At 39.9% G+C, this 17680-nt stretch overlaps 1 long non-coding RNA gene and 1 pseudogene across 1 annotated transcript in view; one reads left to right on the forward strand and one right to left on the reverse strand.

Moving 5' to 3' along the window:
* Positions 1-1238: 1238 nt before the first annotated feature.
* LOC131753356 (uncharacterized) overlaps positions 1239-17680 on the reverse strand; it is a 48468-nt gene continuing 32026 nt past the window's right edge. The window contains exon 7 of the long non-coding RNA XR_010839796.1: positions 1239-1455. This is a non-coding gene — a long non-coding RNA (uncharacterized lncRNA). The remainder of the gene's footprint in view (positions 1456-17680) is intronic.
* Positions 7583-11077, forward strand: LOC131752892 (heterogeneous nuclear ribonucleoprotein A1-like; annotated as a pseudogene).

Consider the following 17680-nt stretch of genomic DNA (forward strand, 5'->3'; position numbering starts at 1 on the left):
TCGGCAGGCAGACTCTCAACCACTGCGCCACCAGGGAAGCCCCTGGCAGGTGGATTCTTAACCACTGCACCATCAGGGGAGTCCCAGCATTGTAATTCATCTTCATCCCATTCCTATACCCTCTTGCAAAACCTACTCTGAGAGCTTGCTCCAAAGCTTTTACTGAGCAGAGGAAAGAAGTTCATGTGCCTGTACATACTTGTCACAAATGACTGGATGACAGGTAGACCCTTACTCAAGGTAGGCCAAATCAGTTTCTCTGTCCCAGAACTTTGTAACTGTGGTACAGAAATTCTGGTCAGTCTTTCCTGAGTAGTTGTGCTGGTGGTATGTACCTCCATTCTCATCACTCTTATTCAACACAGTGCTAGAAATTCTAACCAGTACAATAAGGCAGGAAAGAAAGTAAAAGGTATACAGATTAGAAAGGAAGAGGTAAAACCATCCCTATATGCAGAGGACATGATTATCTAGGTAGAAAAATCCCAAAGGAATATTAAAAACAAATAAAACCTCATAGAATTAATAAGTCCAACAAGGTCATAGGCTATAAGAAAAGCATACAAATACTAATTGGATTTCTATATAATAGCAATTTGGACACCAAAATTTTAAATGCAATACCATGTTTTATCACTCAAAAAAATCCCAAAAGTTTTAGGTGTAAATCTAACAAAGTATGTACAGGACTTGTATCCTGAAAACTACATAACAGTGATGAAAGAAATCAAATAAGATCTAAATAAATGGAAAGACCTACCATATTCAAGGATTGGAAGATTCAACATAGTACAGATGCCAATTCTCCCTAAATTGATAGATAAGTTTAATACAATTACTATTTAAAAAAAGCAAGATTTTTTTTGTAGATACGGGCAAGAATATATTAAAATTTATATGGAAAGACAAAGAAACCAGAATAGCTAAAACAATTTTGAAAAAGAAGAATAAAGTGGAAGAAATTAGTCTACCTGATTTCAAGACATATTATATAGCATAGTAATCAAGACTGTGTGGTAATGACAGAGAAATAGACATATAGATTAATGGAATAGAATAGAGAACATAAAAAGAGACCAATACAAATATGTCCAACTTATTTTTGACAATTATGCAAAAGTAATTCAATAGAAGAAAAATAGTCTTTTTAACAAATCATGTTGGAACAATAGGACGCTCATAGGCAAAAAAAAAGTGCCTCAATCTAAGTCTCACGCATTATACAAAAGTTTATTCAAAATGGATTATACATTTAAATGTAAATGTAGGGCTTCCTTGGTGGCGCAGTGGTTGAGAGTCCACCTGCCGATGCACGGGACACGGGTTCGTGCCCCGGTCCGGGAAGATCCCACATGCCGCGGAGCGGCTGGGCTCGTGAGCCATGGCCTCTGAGCCTGCGCGTCTGGAGCCTGCGCTCCGCAACGGGAGAGGCCACAATGGTGAGAGGCCCGCGTACTGCAAAACAACAACAACAAAAACAAACAAACAAATAAATGTAAATGTAAAACTATAAAACTTTTAGGAAAAAACTTAGGAGAAAATCATTAAGGTCTGGGGCTTCTGAAAGAGTCCATAGACTTGACACCAAAAGCATGATCCATAAAAGGAAAAATGAATAAATTGGACTCAAACAAAATTAAAAACTTGCTCTGAGAAAGACTCTGTTAAGAGGATAAAAAGACAAGCTACAAAGTGGGAGAAAATATTTGCAAACCACATATCAAACAAAGGACTAGTATCTAGAATATTTAAAGAATTCTCAAACCTCAACAGTATAAAAACCAAACAACATAATTAGCACATGGCCAGAAGACATAAAGAGACATTTCACTGAAGAGAATATACAGATGGCAATAGGCACATGAAAAGGTATTCAACATCATTTCACTACAGAAATAAAAACTAAAACTACAATGGAACATTAATACACATCTACTGAAGTGGCAAAAATAGAAAACAGTGACAACACCAAATGCTGGCAAGGATGCAGAGAAACTGAATTACTCATACATTGCTGGCAGAAATGTAAAATGGTACAGCCAATCTGAAAAATAGTTTGGCAGTTTCTTTCAAAAAAAAAAATAAAACGTTCAACTACCATATGACCCAGTACTTGCAATTCTGAGCACTTAGCCCAGAGAAATGAGGACTTATGTTCATACAAAAGCCTGTACACGAATATTTATACTAGATTTATTCATAATAGTCCAAACTGGAAGCAACTCAGATGTCCTTCAATGGGTGAATAGTTAAAAAAAAAATTGTGGTACATCCGTACTATGGAATACTATTCAGCAAAACACGGGAATAAACTGTTGATACAACAACCTGGATGGATCTCTAGAGTGTTATGGTGAGCGATAAAAGCAATTCCCAAAGGCAGGTATGTGTATGATTCCATTCATTTAACATTCTTGAAATGACAAAATTATAGAAATGGAGAACATATCAGTGTTTGCCAAAGGTTACGGAGGTGGTAGGAGAGGGAAGTAGATGTTGCTTTAAAAAGGCAACATGAGAGATCCTTATGGTGATGGAACTTTTCTGTTTCTTGACTGTATCAATTGTCAGTATCCTGGTTGTGATTAATGTACCATAGTTTTGTAAGATGTTACCATGGGGAAACTGGGAAAGGAATACACAGGATCTTTCTGTCTTATTTCTTAGAACGGCATGTGAATCTACAATTACTTAAAATAAAAAAGCTTATTTAAAAGTAAAAGAAAAGGGCTTCCCTGGTGGCGCAGTGGTTGAGAATCCGCCTGCCGATGCAGGAGACGCGGGTTCGTGCCCTGGTCTGGGAGGATCCCACGTGCCGCGGAGCGGCTGGGCCCGTGAGCCATGGCCGCTGGGCCTGCGCGTCCGGAGCCTGTGCTCCGCAACAGGAGAGGCCACAACAGTGAGAGGCCCGCATACCGCAAAAAAAAAAAAAAAAAAAAAAGTAAAAGAAAAAAATTTTTTAAATTAAAGAAAAAGTAAAAGATGTGGTAGGAACCAGGGTGAGTATTCTGAAACTCAAATACAATCATATCTATCCCCTACTTGAAATGCTTTAAAGTTCCCTTTACCAATAGGAGAAAGTCCACACGCCTGTGGTTAGGCATGTTGATATCCTACTGAGAAAAACTATTTTTCCCCAGGGGAAAAAAAAATTCCACAAAGGAGTGAACCACATTATCTCCCCTGCCAAAAGGGTAGACAGACCTCTGGGTCCTGAAGGTCTGGGCTTTCCTTACCCCCCAGGGGGGTAGTTAACAACTGTAACTCATCGTTTGAGAGGTCTCAAGACCAATGAAGTATATAAACAGAGATGGTTTTGTCTTTCCTAGCTATCTAATTTGCTTGGCCAAATCCCTTTCCAACTGGGTAGAGGGGAACTTCAGTGACATCTCTTTCTGGTCCAAAACCTTTTCAGCAATATCTAGCTATTAAAATAGTGTCTTTTCAAGGGCATATTCAGTTGCTTTAGGTACTATTTCCTTGGCCAAGTTCATTTCAATGGCCCCTCTCCTAGAGCTGGGCAGGTGCCTCCCCCATGGAGGCCTTGGCAGGGCTTGAATGGAAGTTGTGCAGGGAGGGGCGTCTGCTCGCTTTCTTTCATCTCCTGGCTCCTTTCCTTCCAGTCCCTCACACCCACACCCACTGTCAGGAGAAGGTGTGGGGAAAGGAAGCAGACTGGAGAATGGTGGCTGATGCAGGTTCCAAGAGTATGGCCTTGAGTCTGGGCCATGCAGCTGGCAGAGCCTTGGAGAACCTGCCCCAGAAGGCGTGGCTGTCTGTGCACCTTGAGCAGACACCACTGAAGATCATGGCTTTGCAAAGCTCAGAGAGGCCAGGAGAGGCTAAGTTGCGCATGGAAATAAAGTTAAATGGCATAATCAGAATTTGAATTGGGGTTCACTCCACAGTCTGTTCACTTCCTTGCCTGGTTTTCCTGGGAATTTGTGCAAAGTAATTCAGGCAACAGAGTGTGCATTCCACATGAAAATTTGCAGAGGAAGGAAGGTCATAACCTCCGACAGCCTCCATCCCCCTGGCCCAGCACTTCTGTGTACTGTCTTTTCAGCCTGTTTCTTTACCTCTTTCTTCAAATAGAGACAAAATAGCCAGGGACAGTACTGTAGGATTTCAAAGCTGGTAGGCACATTAGATGTTACTTAGTGTGGTTTCTGTGAGATAGGGCATTTGGAAATGCACAGAGCTGGGTTTTTTTTTTTTTTTTTTTTTTTTTTGTTTTGTTTTGCTTATCATAATGTGGTGGTGGGGGGATGATTTTGAAAGTGCTCAATCTGTAAGACAGTTATGTTGACAAAGATTCTCTCCTTGACCAAACTCTAGCCAGCCTCTACTGAGCCCTCTTCTTTTTTTTTTTTTTTGCCGCTCCGGGGCATGTGGGATCTTCCCGGACCGGGGCGCGAACCCGCGTCCCCTGCATCGGCAGGCAGGCTCTCAACCACTGCGCCACCAGGGAAGCCCTGAGCCCTCTTCTTGACAAGGCCTCAACTTTGACTGTGAAGACTTGAACTAACAGTTTCTAACAGTTCAAGGGCCCCCTAAAGTGTCTGTCTGAGGAAACCCAAGGCTGCCAAAATCATGTACTGTTTGCTTCAGCAGCACCCGATGATAGGGCCCCTACCTCCCAGTCTCTGTGCGAGGGCAGGAGCCTAACTTCAATTAATAATTAATAAGCCTAACTTCAATCAATAAGCCAGTTAGCAAATCGAGATGGCTTTCACGTGGACTAACACCCTTGTCCAGCTTTTTGTAATTTTTACTTCCCTGACAGCTCCTTCCTACTGCCTACTTCAGCTCCTTCCTACTCCCCCATTCCCTCTGCACGAATAGAACTGGTGCTCAGCTCTCCCCCTACTGTCAGAAGTTTCTGAATAAATCTGTTTTCACCACTGTAACTAATGTCCAGCTGTGTTTATCTCTGACAGTTCACAAAAATTGTTCTGCCCAAAATACCACCCTTGAGAAACAGGGATCTTGTTTCCACAACAAGGTCTCATGGGTGTGTTCACTTTGTGATAATTCATACACTTACGATTTGTGCAATATTCTGTCTATATCTTATACTTTTTATACTTTAATGTAAAAGTTCATGAATAAAAAAATAAAAACATGAAAAAATTGATAACAAAGGATAAGTTAAGAAATAATCCCCAGCAGCCACTGACACGTTTTCTGTCACTATGGATTCATTTGCATTTTTTAGAATTTTATATTTATATATGAAATCATATAGTATGTATGTACTCTTTTTTTTCTTTTTGACCTGGTTTCTTTCACTCAGCATAAGTATTTTGAAATTAATACATGCTAGTTCATATATAAATAGTTCATTCCTTTTTACTGATGGGTAACATTGCATTGGATAGGTATACCACATTTTGTTTATATACTTACCTATTGATGGACATTTGGGTTATTTCCAGGTTTTGATTATTACAAACAGAGCTGCTAAGAACATTCACATACAAGTTTTTGTGTGAACATAGGTTTTCATTTTTCTTGGATATACACCGAGCACCTGGAATTGCTGGGTCATATGATAACTCTGTTTAATATTTTGAGTATCTGCCAGATTGTTTTAAAAGCAGCTACATCATTTTAATTTTCTACCAGCACAGTATGAGAGCTTCAATTTTTCCACATCCTTGCTAACAATGACTTCTTGATAATAGCCATCCTTGCAGGTGTGAAGTGGTATCTCATGTGGTTTTGCTTTGCATTTCCCTGATGGCAAATAATGTTGAGCTTATTGACCATTTCTACGTCTTCTTTGGAGAAATGTCTATTCAGTTCCTTTGCCCATTTATATAACATTCTTGAAATGACAAAATTATGGAAATGGAGAACAGATTAGTGGTTACAAGGCATTAGGGACTGGGGTGAGAGGAGGATAAAAGAGAGGGGTGGTGTTTTATAAAAAGTCAACATTAAGGAATTGATAATGATAGAGTTGTTCTTTATCTTGACTGTGGTGGTGAATACATGAACCTATACATGTGACTAAATTACATGTAATTAAGTACACACACATTCAAATGAGTACAAGTAAAACTAGGGAAACCTGATTCTGATTGGTGGATTGATTTTATATCAATATCCTGGTTGTGATATTATACTGGACAAAGGATATATGGGATTTCTATGTACTATTTACCAGTACATGGGAATCTACAATTATCTCAAAAAATAAAAAGTTTAATTAAAAACTGCAATTTAAAAAACGCTTATGATCAATTCTTTAACAAGATGTAACATCCCTTTCTGTAACAACAGAAAGTCAAACTATGTGAGGCAAAAACTGATAGAACTGCAAGGAGGAATAGATGAATCTACTATCATAGCTGGAGACTTCAACAACTCTTCATCAGAAATAGATCCAGCAGGAAGGACCTAGCTGAACTCAATAGCACCATCAATCTACTGGATATAATGGACAACTCTAGACAACATCATCCAATCACAGCAGAATACATATTCTTCTCAAGCTCACAGGGAACATTCGCCAAGATAGACTACATTCGGGACCATAAAATACAAAACAGACCTCAACAAATTTATAAGAATAGAATTCCTACAATGTCTGTGTTCAGACCCTAGTGGATTTAAACTAGAAATTAATAACAGAGAGATAGCTGGAAAAATTCCCAACTACTTGGAGACTTAATAATACACTTCTAAATAACACATAGATCAAAGAAGAAATCTCAAAGGAGATTTTAAAAATTATTGAACTAAATGAAAATGGAAACACAGAACATCAAAATTTGTGGGATGCAGTGAAAGCAATGATTATAAGGAAATTTATAGCACTGAATGCATATATTAGATAAAAAGAAAGATGTAAAATCAATCTTGTAAACTTCCATCTTAGGAAACTAGAAAAAGAGCAAATTAAATCCAAAGTAATCAGAAAAAATAATAAAAATTCAAGCAAAAATCAATGAAATTGAAAACAAAATTAACAGGGCAAAAATCAATGAAACCAAAAGCTGGTTCTTTGAAAAGAAAAATAAAGTTATCCTCTAACCAGGATAACTAAGAAAAAAAGGGAGAAGATGCAAATTACTAATATCAGAAATGAAAAAAGGGACTTCACCACAGACCCCATGGTCATTAAAAGGATAATCAAGGAATACTTTGAACAACTCTATGCCCACAAATGTGATAACCTAGATGAAATGGACAAATTACTTGAAGGACACAATATGCCAAAACTCACACAAGAAGAAACAGACAGTCTGAGTAGGCCTATATATACATTAAAGAAATTGAATCAATAATTAATAACCTTCCAAATCAGAAAGCCAGGCTCAGATGGGTTTGCTGGTGAATCCTAGCAAACATTTCAGGAAGAAATTATATCAATTATCTACAATCTCTCTCAGAGGTTAGAAGCAGAGGGAATACTTCCTTATTCCATGAGGTTAGCATTACCCTAATATCAAAACCAAAGATATTATAAGAAAAGAAAACTGTGAACCAATATCTTTCATGAACAAAAAAGCAAAAATCCTCAACAAAATATTAGCAAATTGAATCCAGCAATGTATAAAAAGAATAGTACACCATGGGCAAGTGGGATTTATCCCAGGTAAGGAAGGCTGCTTCAATGTTCAATTTAATGTAGTCTGTCATATCAATAGGATAAAGAAGAAAAATCACATGATCATATCAATAGATATAGACGAAGCATTTGACAAAATTAAACACCCATTCATGATCAAAAACTCTCAGTTAACTAGCAATAGAGGAGAATTTCCTCAACTTGATAAAGAATATCTACAAAAATCCTACAACTAACATCTACTTAATGGTGAGAAACTTGAAGCTTTCCTGCTAAGATCAGGAACAAGGCAAAGATGTCCCCGTCACTGCTTTTCACATTGTACTGGAAGTCCTAGCTAATGTAATAAAGCAAGAAAAAGAGATAAATCGTATACAGATTGGAAAGTAAGAAATAAAACTTTGTCTGTAAATTACATGATCATCTATATAGAAAATCTGAAGGAATCAACAACAACAACAAACTCCTGAATAAGCCATTACAGCAAAGTCACAAGATACAAGGTTAATATATAAAAGTTAATTGCTTTCCTACATATCAACAATGAATAAGTGAATTTGAAATTTAAAATATAATACCATTTGGATTCCATTTGTGTGTGTGTGTGTGTGTGTGTGTGTGTATAGTATAAATTTTTGCTTTGTGGTTACCATGAAGTTTTTGTATAGTAGTCTATATATATGTGATTGTTTTAAGTTACTGATCTCTTAATTTCAAATGCATTTTAAAAACCCTGCATTTGTGCTGTCGATTAGTGTTTTTGATATCATATTTTATATTTAACTGTTTTGTGTATCCCTTAACTGCTTATTGTGGATACAGATGATTTTACTACTTTTGTCTTTTAACCTCCCTACTAGCTTTGTGTTTGGATGATTTCCTACCTTTTCTGTATGCTTGCCTTTACCAGTGAGTTTTTCATTTTCTAATTTTCTTATTTCTAGTTATGGAAGCAACCTAAGTGTCCATCAACAGATGAATGGATAAATAAGATGTGGTATATATATATATACACACACACACACACACACACACATACACACACACATATATATAATGGAATACTACTCAGCCATAAAAAGGAACAAAATTTTGCTATTTGCAGCAACACAGATGGAATTGGAGGGCATTATGCTAAGTGAAATAAGTCAGACAGAGAAAGACAAATCATGATATCACTTATATATGGAATATAAAAAATACAACAGGGCTTCCCTGCTGGCGCAGTGGTTGAGAGTCCACCTGCCAATGCAGGGGACACGGGTTCGTGCCCCGGTCCAGGAAGATCCCACATGCCGCAGAGCAGCTAGGCCCGTGAGCCATGGCCGCTGAGCCTGCTCATTCGGAGCCTGTGCTCCACAATGGGAGAGGCCACAACAGTGAGAGGCCTGTGTACTGCAAAAAACAAAACAAATAAACAAAAAACAACAAACTAGTGAATATGACATAAAAGAAGCGGACTCACAGATATGGAGAACAAACTAGTGGCTACCAGTGGGGAGAGGGAAGGCGGAGACGTAATATAGGGGTAGGGAAGTAAGAGGTACAAACTATTAGGTATAAAAGAAGCTATAAGGATATATTGAGCAACATGGGGAATATAGCCAATATTTTACAATAACTATAAATGGAGTATAACCTTTAAAATTATGAATTACTATATTCTACACCTGTTAACTTACATGAAATTGTATAGCAACTATACTTCAATTAAAAAAAAAAGTTAGGGCTTCCCTGGTGGCGCAGTGGTTGAGAGTCCGCCTGCCGATGCAGGGGACGCGGGTTCGTGCCCCGGTCCGGGAAGATCCCACGTGCCGCGGAGCGGCTGGGCCCGTGAGCCGTGGCCGCTGCGCCTGTGCGTCCGGAGCCTGGGCTCCCCAACGGGAGAGGCCACAGCAGTGAGAGGCCCGTGTACCGCAAAAAACAAACAAACAAAAAAAAAAAAAAAAAAAAAAAAAAAAGTTAATCTAAAAAAAGTAATACCATTTACATTAGCACCCCCCAAAATGAAATACTTAGGTATAAATCTAACAAAATATGTACAAGATTTTTATGAGGAAAACTACAAAACTCTGATGAATGAAATTAAAGAACTAAATAAGTGGAGAGCTATTTCATGTTCATATATAGGAAGGTTCAATATTGTCAAGATGTCAGTTCTTTGCAACTTGATCTATAGATGCAATAAAATCTCAATTAAAATCCTAGCATGTTATTTTGTGGATATTAACAAACTGATTCTAAAGTTTATATGGAAAAGCAAAAGACTCAGAATAGCTAACACAATAATTAAGGAGAAGAAAAAAGTTGGATGATTGACACTAACCGATTTCAAGAGTTGCAATAAAGCTAATATCAAGTATTGGTGGAGATACGTTCGGTAGATTACTCCTTTCTGCCCGTGGATGCTGCCGAGTAAGCATCGTTGACGTCTCCCCCGCACTCCACTGCCGTTACGTCTAAGTCAGAGTCACCCAAAGAGCCCAAACAGCTGCGGAAGCTCTTCATCGGAGGTTTGAGTTTTGAAACAACTGATGAGAGTCTGAGCAGCCATTGTGAGCAGTGGGGAACACTCACAGACTGTGTGGTAACGAGGGATCCAAACACCAAATGCTCCAGAGGCTTCGTGTTTGTCACATATGCCACTGTGGAGGAGGTGGATGCGGCCATGAAGGCAAGGCCACACGAGGTGGATGGAAGAGTGGTGGAACCAAAGAGGGCCGTCTCAAGAGAAGATTCTCAAAGACCTGGTGCCCACTCAACTGTGAAAAAGATTTTTGTTGGTGGCATTAAAGAAGACACTGAAGAACATCACCTAAGAGATTATTTTGAACAGTATGGGAAAATTGAAGTGATTGAAATCATGACTGATCGAGGCAGTGGCAAAAAGAGAGGCTTTGCTTTTGTAACCTTTGATGACCATGACTCTGTAGACAAGACCGTCATTCAGAAATACCACACTGTGAATGACCACAACTGTGAAGTAAGGAAAGCCCTATCTAAGCAAGATATGGCTAGTGCCTCATCCAGCCAAAGAGGTCGAAGTGGTTCTGGAAACTTTGGTGGTGGTCATGGAGGAAACTTCAGTGGTCGAGGTGGCTTTGGTGGCAGCTGCAGTGGTGGGGGATATGGTGGCAGCAGGGATGGCTATAATGGATTTGGTAATGATGGAAGCAATTTTGGAGGTGGTGGAAGCTAACAATGATTTTGGCAGTTACAACAATCAATCTTCAAATTTTGGACCCATGAAACGAGGAAACTTTGGAGGCAGAAGTTCTGGTCCCTATGGTGGTGGAGGCCAATACTTTGCCAAACCCCAAAACCAACATGGCTATGGTGGTTCCAGCAGCAGCAGTAGCTATGGCAGTGGCAGAAGGTTTTGATTACTGCCAGGAAACAAAGCTTAGCAGGACAGGAGAGCCAGAGAAGTGACAGGGAAGCTACAGGTTACAACAGATTTGTGAACTCAGTCTAGCACAGTGGTGGCAGGGCCTAGCTGCTACATGTTTTAGACAATACTCACGTATATGGGCAAAAAAATTCGAGGACTGTATTTGTGACTAATTGTATAACAGGTTATTTTAGTTTCTGTTCTGTGGAAAGTGTAAAGCATTCCAACAAAGGGTTTCAATGTTGTTGTTTTTTTTTTTTTGCACCCATGCTGTTGATTGCTAAATGTAATAGTCTGATCATGACGCTGAATAAATGTGTCTCTTTTATTTTTTTTTTTAAAAAAAAAGGGCTTCCCTGGTGGCGCAGTGGTTGAGAGTCTGCTTGCTAATGCAGGGGACACGGGTTCGATCCCTGGTCTGGGAGGATCCCACATGCCGTGGATCAATTGGGCTCCTGAGCCACAACTACTGAGCCTGCGCGTCTGGAGTCTGTGCTCCGCAACAAGAGAGGCCACGACATTGAGAGGCCCGCGCACCGTGATGAAGAGTGGCTCCCGCTCTCTACAACTAGAGAAAGCCCTCACACAGAAACGAAGACCCAACATAGCCATAAATAAATAAATAAATAAATTTTAAAAAAAGTATTGGTGGAAAAAACAGACAGCTAGATCAATGGAACAGAATAAAGAGCCTAGAATTTTTTGCAGATCGAGAATAAAAAAAAACCTTAAAATTCATGTGGAAACATAAAGACCCTGAATAGCCAAACCAATCTTGACAAAGAAAAATGGAGCTGGAGGAATCAGTCTCCCTGACTTCATACTATAATACAAGGTTATAGTAATCAAAACAGTATGGTACTGGCACAAAGACAGACTTATAGATCAGTGGAACAGGATAGAAAGTCCAGAAATACACCCACACACCTGTGGTCAGTTAACCTACGACAAAGGATGCAAGAATATACAATGGAGAAAGGACAGTCTCTTCAATAAGTGGTGCTGGGAAAACTGGCCAGCCACATACAAAAGAATGAAATTAGAACATTTTCTAACACCATACAGAAAAATAAACTAAAAATGGATTAAAGACCTAAATGTAAGACTGGATACTATAAAACTCTTAGAGGAAAACATAGGCAGAACACTCTTTGACATAAATCACAGCAATATCTTTTTAGATCCACCTCCTAGAGTAATCAAAATAAAAACAAAAATAAACAAACGGGACCTAATTAAACTTCAAAGCTTTTGCACAGCAAAGGAAATGAAAAGACAACCCACAGGGCTTCCATGGTGGTGCAGTGGTTAAGAATCCGCCTGCCAATGCAGGGGACATGGGCTTGAGCCCTGGTCCAGGAAGATCCCACATGCTGTGGAGCAACTAAGCCCGTGTGCCACAACTACTGAGTCTGTGACCGCGTGTCGCAACTACTGAAGCCAGCATGCCTAGAGCCCGTGCTCCGCAACAAGAGAAGCCACTGCAATGAGAAGCCCGTGCACTGCAACGAAGAGTAGCCCCCCCTCGCTGCAACTAGAGAAAGCCTGCGCGGCAACAAAGACCCAATGCAGCCAAAAATAAATAATAATAAATAACATATATTTTTTAAAAAAGACAACCCACAGAATGGGAGAAAATATTTGCGAATGATGCGACTGACAAAGGATTAATTTCCAAAATATACAAACAACTTATGCAGCTCAATATCAAAAAAACCAATCAAAAAATGGGCAGAAAATCTAAATAGACATTTCTCCAAGGAAGACATATAGATGGTCAAAAAGCACATGAAAAGATGCTCAATATCTCTAATTATTAGAGAAATGCAAATCAAAACTACAATGAGGGGGCTTCCCTGGTGGCGCAGTGCTTGAGAATCCGCCTGCTGATGTAGGAGACGTGGGTTCATGCCCCGGTCCGGGAAGATCCCACATGCCGCGGAGCGGCTGGGCCTGTGAGCCATGGCCGCTGGGCCTGCGCGTCTGGAGCCTGTGCTCCGCAGCGGTGAGAGGCCCACGTACAGCAAAAAAAAAAAAAAAAAAAACTACAATGAGGTATCACCTCACATTGGTCAGAATGGCCATCATCAAGAAGTCTAGGGCTTCCCTGGTGGCGCAGTGGTTGAGAATCCGCCTGCCAACGCAGGGGACACGGGTTCGTGCCCCGGTCCGGGAAGGTCCCATGTGCCGCGGAGCGGCTGGGCCCATGAGCCGTGGCCACTGAGCCTGTGCTTCCGGAGCCTGTGCTCCGCAATGGGAAAGGCCACCAACAGTGTGAGGCCCGCATACCGGAAAAAAAAAAAAAAAAAAGAAGTCTACAAACAGTAAATGCTGGAGTGGGTGTGGAGAGAAGGGAACCCTCCTACACTGTTGGTGGGAATGTAAATTGGTACAGCCACTATGGAAAACAGTATGGAGGTTCCTTAAAAAACTAAGAACAGAGCTACCACATGATCCAGCAGTCCCACTCCTGGTTATATATCTGGAGAAAACCATAATTCGAAAAGACACATACACCCTAGTGTTCATAGCATCATTATTTACAATAGCCAAGGCATGGAAACAACCTAAATAAATGTCCATTGACAGATGAACGGATAAAGAAAATGTGGTATATATGTATCATGGAATATTACTCAGTCATAACAAAGAATGAAATAATGCCATTTGCAGCAACATGGATGGACATAAAGATTATCATACTAAGTGAAGTAAGTCAGACAGAGAAAGACAAATATCATATGATATCCCTTATATGTGGAATCTTAAAAAAATGATATAAATGAACTTATTTAGAAAACAGAAACAGACTCACAGACTTAGAAAACAAACTTATGGTTACCAAAGGGGAAAGTTGTGGGGAGGAGGGATAAATTAGGAGGTTGGGATTAGCCTATACACACTACTATATATAAAATAGATAACCAGGGAGTTCCCTGGTGGTCCAGTGGTTAAGAATCTGCCTGCCAGGGCTTCCCTGGTGGCGCAGTGGTTGAGAGTCCACCTGCCGGTGCAGGGGACACAGGTTCATGCAATGGGAGAGGCCACAACAGTGAGAGGTCCATGTACCAAAAAAAAAAAAACAAAAAAAACAATCTGCCTTCCAATGCAGGAGACATGGGTTTAATTCCTGGTTGGGGAACTAAGATCCTACATGCTGGGGGGCAACTAAGCCCATGCACTGCAACTAGAGAGAAGCACTTGGGCTGCAACTACTGAACTTGGACACTCTGGAGCCCACATGCCACAACTACTGAGCCCAAGCACTCTGGAGCCCATGAGCCACAACTACAGAAACCCATGTGCCACAACTACTGGGCTCTTGCGCTCTAGAGCCCATGTGCCACAACTAGAGAAACCTGTGTGCTATAACTAGAGAGAAGCCTGAAACAAACAGCCCCACACACCACAACAAAGACCAAGTGCAGCCAATAAATAAATAAATAAACAAACTAAAAAAAAAGTAATATACATAAGGACATCTAATAACCTAAAAAAAAGTACCACATAGAAAAATATATATATAAAATAGATAACCAACAGGACCTACTGTACAGCACAAGGAACTCTACTCAATACTCTGTAATAACTTATATGGGAAAAGAATCTGAAAAAGAATAGATATATGTATATATGTATAACTGAATCACCTTCCTGTACATCTGAAACTAACACAACATTGTAAATCAACTATACTCCAATAAAAAATAAAAAATTTAGAAAAAAGAATAAAGAGCCCAGAAATAGACCCACATAAATATAGTCAACTGCTCTTTGACAAAGAAGAAAGGCAGTACAATGGTGCAAAGATAGTCTCTTCAATAAACAGTGCTGGAACAACTGAACATTCACATACATACATACATAAACAGACAAACCTTACACCCTTTACAAACATTAACTCAAAATTACCTAAATGCAAAACTATAAACTCCTAGAAGAAAACATAGGAGAAAACCTAGATGATCTTGGGTATGGCAATGTCTTTTTAGGAACAACACCAAGGATATGATTACATGAAAGAGTTTATTGATATGCTAAACTTCATAAAAATTAAAACTGCTCTGTGAAAGACAGTATCAAGAGAACGAGGAGACAAGCCACAGACTGGGAGAAAAAACTTGCGTAAGACACATCTGATAAAGGACTATTATCCAAAATATATAAAGAACTTTTAAAACTCAACAATAATAAAACAACCCAATTATAAATGGGCCAAAGGCCTTAATAGACACCTCACCAAAGAAGATATACAGATGGCAAACAAGCATATGAAAAGATGATTCACATCATATGCCGTTAGGGAAATGCAAGTTAAAACAACGAGATACCACTATACACCTATTAGAATGGTCAAAATCCTGACTACTGACAACACTAAATGCTGGCAAGGATATGGAGCAACAGGAACTCCCATCCTTTGCTGGTGGGAATGCAAAATGGCACAGCCACTTTGGAGGACAGTTTAGGAATTTATTATAAAACTAAACATACTTTTACCATATAATACAGCAATCACTCTCCTTGGTATTTACACAAAGGAGATGAAAACGTATACCCACACAAAAACCTGCACATGGATGTTTACAGAAGTTTTATTCATAGTTGCCAAAACTTGGAAGCAACCAAGATGTCCTTCAGTGGGTGAATGGATAAACTGTGGTACATCCAGACAATAGAAGATTATTCAGCAGTAAAATAAAAAATAAGCTATCAAGCCATGAAAGGACAAGGAGGAAACTTAAATGCATATTACTAAGTGAAAGAAGCCAGTTTGAAAAGGCTACATACAGTGTGATTTCAACTACAGGACATTCTGGAAAAGGAAAAACTAGAGACAGTTAAAAGATCAGTGGTCACCAGAGGTTAAGGGTGAAGGAGGGATAAATAGGTGGAGAACAGAGGATTTTTAGGTCAGCGAAACTATCCTATATGATTATAAATTTGTCCAAACACATAGAATGACCCTAAAGTGAACCCTAACATAAAGTGTGGACTCTGGGTAGTAATGATGTGTCAGTGTAGGTTCATCAGTTGTAACAAATGTACCACTCTGGTAGGGAATGTTGATAATGGGGGAGGCTATGCATGTGTGGGGCAGGGGGTATAAGAGAAATCTCTGTACCTTTGGCTCACTATCGCTGGTAACTTTAAACTACCCTAAAAAAATAGTCTATTTTAAAAGGTTTAGGGTGCAAATGAAATTGTGATGAGCACTGAAGTGAGTTCAAATCCCTGCTCTGCTACTAACTGTACAAAAACAACAACAGGGACTTCCCTGGTGGCACAGTGGTTAAGAATCCACCTGCCAATGCAGGGGACACAGGTTCGAGCCCTGGTCTGGGAAGATCCCACATGACGCGGAGCAACTAAGCCTGTGCACCACAGCTACTGAGCCTGCGCTCTAGAGCCCGTGAGCCACAACTACTGAAGTCTGTGCACCATAACTACTGAAGCCCGTGCTCCGCAACAAGAGAAGCCACCACAATGAGAAGCCCGTGCACCGCAACGAAGAGTAGCCCCCGCTCACCGCAACTAGAGAAAGCCCGTGTGCAGCAACGAAGATCCAAGGCTGCCAAAAAAATAAATAAATTTATTAAAAAACCCAACAACAACAAAAAACACCTTATCACCCTCAAAATATTTTCATGTCTTGTCTTGAATATGGTTATCGCACGACTTCCAAAGCCCAACTCAATTCCTGTCTCCTGCACGTAGACTTCTTTGATCAATATAAGGCCTAAATGCTCTCTCTTCTACCTCAGTCTTCTGTTTTCTAATTATTGTTTATGTTTTTTACTCTGGTTTAAACAGAAGAGTCCCACATAAAACAGAAGTCACTTTCTAAGTCCCACAGAACAAAAGAGTCCCACATAAAAAAAAAAGCTGAGCACCGGGAAGGCTCACGGTGGAGGTGGGACGTGGGAGGAAGAAGGGGTAACCTTGTTTGGATGCCTACTCTGGTTCTGATCATGTGTTTGGTGTTAGACATACATTACCTCTATCAATCCGTATAGCCACACTATAAAGCAGGAAGATGTCACCTCTGTTTTACAGGTTAGGAAACCACGATTGAAGGAAGTTAAGTAACTTGTTGACAATCTGTGACTGTCAAGTGGCATGGAGAAGGGATTTGAACTCAGGCCTTTCTGGTGGCAAAGTCTGTGCTCTATTCCCAAGAGCTCACCTAATAGCCCACACATAATGAGTAACTATCAGCGACCAGCGTGATCTCTACAAAGAAGAGCCAGTGGCGCCTCATGTCAGGCCAGGCTTCCCAGGGCGAAAGGAAGGAACTGAGGGAAGTTGAGGTCAGCCATACTGGTTCTCAGCAGATCCAGAAATTTGGTCTGTACCTCTAACAGTGGTCTGGCCCAGGGGAACTGAATGAAAACAGCTAAACTCTCCAGAGACTCATGTATGATACAGGTATTAAACTGTTGACCAGATACTCATATTACCTACTGTATTAGTTTCCTACGGCTGCTGTAACAAATTTCCACAAACTTAGTGGCTTCAAACAACACAGATTTGGACCTAGAGATTATCTTACTAAATGAAGTAAGCCAGACAGAGAAAGACAAATATCGTTGTCTTATATGTGGAATCTAAAAAGAAAAAAGTGATACAAATGAACTTATATACAGAACAGAAATAGACCCACAGACATAGAAAACAAACTTACAGTTACCAAAGGGGAAAGGGTGGAG

The sequence above is a fragment of the Kogia breviceps genome, chromosome 3, assembly GCF_026419965.1.
Source record: "Kogia breviceps isolate mKogBre1 chromosome 3, mKogBre1 haplotype 1, whole genome shotgun sequence".
In the NCBI taxonomy this organism is placed as follows: Eukaryota; Metazoa; Chordata; class Mammalia; order Artiodactyla; family Physeteridae; genus Kogia; species Kogia breviceps.